Below are 4878 nucleotides of genomic sequence, written 5' to 3'. Positions count from 1 at the left end.
ATATATCATAATTTATTAGAACATAATGATTATAATAATAGTAATAATGACAATAATAATAGGATTTATGTGTTGTATATTGATTTGTGTATCGTTTTATTTTAAGGAAATACTTTTACTACTTTTTGACTTTTATAAACTGTAAAGGATAAAAATTGAAGAGCAGATTCGCGAGTCGGCGGCGCATATGTGGCGCGGACCGGTGGCGGTAATAACAAAATATCTAACGCGCAAGAAAGAAAACAAAATAAAGAGAAGAGATCACAAATTTGATAAAGAAATAGACGAACATACAACAACCGACTTGATTTTTATTAGTTAATTTCAAAATTTGAGCGTGAAACCAAAATCAATTCTTTTTTATATCATACGTGCATAGTGTAGTAAACAAAAAGCTCTATGAAAACAATAATATCAAAAAAAAAAAAATAGATGAGGAGAAATAAAAAAGAAAAGTGTACCACACTGGAGAAGTTTTTTATTAGCTCTTGGTTCAAATCCTTCTTCTCTACTTTTCTGCTTCCTCTATTTCTTCAGTTTTCTTTTCCTCTTATTTATATTTAGAAGTTATGTTTAAATTTTTTGGAAGACAATAATTCTCATTAATGATTATTAAGGTAACTTTTAGCGATTTTAAAAACCTACCATAATCACTTAAGTTATGATTTTTTAGCCTTTTTGAGAAACGATAAATTAAATCAGAATCCTAATAATTGATTTTTTTTTATCTTATTGAAGAAAAGTCCAAAATATCCTTAATGTTTATTATTTTAAATTTTTTGTAAATAAAAAAAGTAGAGTGGACACAATTAGGTGTCAACAAATATTCACATGTTCTGAGGTAGAAAACACCATTGTTACCTCATAATATAACTTCAAAAAAGTTGCAAAAGCCCGAGCAATATCCCAATTAAAACTACTTAGGGGACCAGTTTCTCCAAAAAAACTCCTTGTACCTAGAATCCTCATCTTCAAGTTTCTCAAAGGCTGCTTGAAACATCAAGAGAAAACAACTTTTTACAATAAATTCTAGCAAATTCTATACATTCCCTAAACTTGGCAGTCATATGAGGTGAAGACTTAACAAACCTAACAACATTCCTAATGGCAGAGATGGACAAGTGTTTCTTTATCAAATCGTCGATTACAACCAAATTTAAAATATGTGGACAACATCTCATGTGGAAAATTCACCATCCCCCGTCAACTCATTCATATTTTTAACTATTTTCTTCAAAAGTATCACAACTATATCATTAGATGGTGCATTATCAATCGTTATTGATGACACATTTCAAATTTTCCAATCTTTTAATGTTCTTTTATCTTCTTACCTACGGTTACACCCTTGTGGTTATGCATTATCAATCGTTATTGATGACCCATTTCAAATTTTCCAATCCTTTAATGTTCTTTTATCTTTTTACCTACGGTTACACCCTTGTGGTTATGGATAATTGTGAAGGTGATTATCCTTTTTTGATAATTTCATTCATTATCCACAAAGTGTGATGTAAAAGCCAAGTAATTAAGGTTTTAGATTGATGTCCAACAGTCAATGTTAAAAGCCACCCTATTGCAATCAAACTTAAAGAAAGCTTTCAACTTAACGTTTTCATCCAAATACAACTGAAAGCAAACTCTAGCTATTGTACACCTAGAAGAGATGGTAAATTGGGGCTGCAATGTTTTATATAACTATTTAAATCCTTCACCATCTACTATCTTAAATGGTTGTTCATCTAATACCACGAAAATGGAAATTGTGGTCGTTTGACACAACAAGTGGTTTTTTGACACATTTATTTACGTGTTTGTTCATGTTAGTGGTACCATGAGATTTAAAGTCACACATATGTAAGTCATTAGCTTCCCTGATCATGTTTTTGATTTAATTCCCAAACACACAGTACATATGAAATATTTGATTGATCTAATGTTTTGAATTGAGAAATATTTCAGGCAAACAAGAAGACACCACACACTTGGAACAATAGCTTGCAACTCAAGGAATCAACCAAAATTGGAGGATGCACTTGAGAAAGACGCAAAAATGTATAGTGTTATTAGGTGTCATAGTAATAAGTTTAGTAGACTAATCACTATGGTCTCACACTTAAGCCTTTGCCAATGAATATAAATCAATCAACAATTAAAGCAATTGATGAATCGATTGATAAATCGATTTTCTGACTCAGAACAAGTGTTTTCACTAAACTAATCGATTGGGCAATCGATTGGTTAAATGTTTTTGGTGAAACCTGAGTTCTGGGATAACTCTAATCGATTCGACAATCGATTGAGCAATCCATTAAGCAATCGATTTAGCAAGTCACAGAAACAACCAATTATGGAATCAATCGATTGACAAATCGATTGTGACCAAATTTTAAAATCAGAAATAAGTTCTGTGATGCAACAAATCGACTGGGACATCAATTGATTTAGTTTTCTTAAACTCCAAGTATTGAGGCAATCGATTAGGCAATCGATTGCAGATAATCATTCATCAGAACAAACTTTGATTAAATCGATTGGCAAATAGATTTTGTCAAAATAGCTGAGGTTCTGTAACAAGCACAATCGATTGGCAAATCGATTGACGTTTATGCCTGAGCCACTTTGATCAGACACAAGCGATTGGAAAATCGATTGATGCAAAAGTCTGATTCACTATGATCAGCACAATCGATTGACGAATCGATTGAAGCTCATTTTTAAGTTACATAAAGGTTTCAGCTTATTGTCAAATCGATTATGACTGTGATTGTGAACTCGACTGAGAAATCGATTGTTTTGATCTCTTTGTTGGAACAAAACACCTATAATCGATTACTCAATCGATTTGAAGAAAATCATAGTTTCAGTTCTGATTGATGTATTAAAAGAATCGATTGGCAAATCGATTCATGCTTATATGTTCAAGATTCAAGAAAAACAAGACCTGCGAAAATCGATTAGGCAATCAATTAAAGCTTTATAAAATCGATTAGGAAATCGATTGTCTTGGTGTTTTCTTTGAATATATATAAGCTGATTCAATCACTTTTGAAAGAAGAACTTTCACAACTTTTGAAAATCTTTGACACAACTTTTGGAAAACTTTTCACAACCTTTGGACAACCTTGAGAGAAAAGTTTTACAACCACACAAACATTCATTGCCCAAATACCTTTTGTGTGAGAACCAATATAGTGATTGAGTCAAATTCATGATACTTCTTTAGTTCTTTGTAAAATACAATTCTTTGTAACTGAAAGTTTAGAAAATCCAGTTTGGAAACTGGTAGCTATCTTCGTTGTTGAGAGGACTCATCAAGAAGAAGTTGTATTGTGATCTTGGAAGAGTTTGTAGAGGAACTCTGGGATACAGTGGTCGCCGAATAGAATAGAGAGAAAGTTTTAAGATTGATAGGCCGGGAGCGCTGCAACATCTGTAAAACACTCTAAGATTCTATTGAAAAAGGCCGAAATTGTTTTATTTTGGGACTGGACGTAGGTCGTCTGATAGACGACTGAACCAGTATAAAATCTCGGTGCAATCTCTCTATCCCTTATCTCTTTACTTTTCATGTTCATCTTGTATGCGATCTAATATTTCTGCTGTGTACTTTGTGTATGAATCATGCATAGTTAATATAGGAATTAAAATTGAACACGTTGGATTTGATCTTAATTCTCTTATTCTTAATCAAAAGAAGTCATATTTTTCCAACAAACAAGAGGTCTTTTACAGCGCTTATGTGAAAAAGCGTTGTAAAAGAGCCTTTTTAAAAAATAAAATAAGGAGGCCTTTTAGAGCGCTTTTCCAACAAGTGATGTAAAAGGCTTAGGTCTTTTAGAGTGCTTTTCCAACAACAGCATACATGTACTGGAAAGAGAGGATGCTCATCTTTCTAGAAGCATGTGGGCTGGACATCTTAGAGGCAGTGGAGAATGGTCCCTACGTGCCTAAAATTGCAGGCACTGAGGGATCATCCATCATCATCAAACCAAGATCTGATTGGTCGGATGATGACAAAAAGAAAGTTGGTTATAATGCTAAGGCCAAGAATATTATAACATCTGCTTTGTGTGCAGAAGAATTCTTCAGGGTGTCAAACTCCAAATCTGCAAAGGAAATGTGGTTTACTCTTTAGGAAACACATGAAGGCACCACATATGTTAGAAGGGCCAGAACAAATACTCTCATGCATGAGTATGAGTTGTTCAACATGAAGAAGGATGAATCAATCAGTGACTTGCAGACAAGGTTCACACACATCATCAACAATCTTCATGCCCTAGGAAAAGTTGTAGACAATGAGCAACAAATAGAAAAAGTAATGAGGTGTTTGACCAGAGAATGGCAACCCAAAATCACTGCCATTGCTGAATCAAAGGACCTGGCAAACATGACTATTGCAACATTATTTGGAAAGCTCAGGGAACATGAGATGGAATTGCACAGATTGAATGAGTCAGAACAATCTACCATGAAAAGCAAAGGACTTTCACTGAAGGCTCAGACTCACAAAGCAAAATCTGGACCAAATACTGATGATTCAGAAAGTGAATCTGATGAAGAGCCTGAGATAAGGATGTTGGTCAGAAAATTCAAGAAATTTTTGAAAAAGAAAGGAAGCCAGTCAAGAAAACCACAGAATGAAAAGGCTAAAGGCTTCAGCAAGAGTGATACCAATGATAGCAAAATCATAACTTGCTATGAATGTGGTAAAACAGGCCACATCAGATCTGAGTGTTATAAACTGCAAAACAAAAACAAGCCTGTAAAGACTAAAGGAAAGGATCAACAACCTTCAACAAAGAGAGCTTACATTGCCTGGAACGACAATGATGAAGATTCATCTGATGATTCTGAAGATGAAGAAGCTAACTT

The sequence above is a fragment of the Cicer arietinum genome, chromosome 6, assembly GCF_000331145.2.
Source record: "Cicer arietinum cultivar CDC Frontier isolate Library 1 chromosome 6, Cicar.CDCFrontier_v2.0, whole genome shotgun sequence".
NCBI classification, from domain to species: domain Eukaryota; kingdom Viridiplantae; phylum Streptophyta; class Magnoliopsida; order Fabales; family Fabaceae; genus Cicer; species Cicer arietinum.
Note: the sequence above shows the minus strand (reverse complement) of the source record.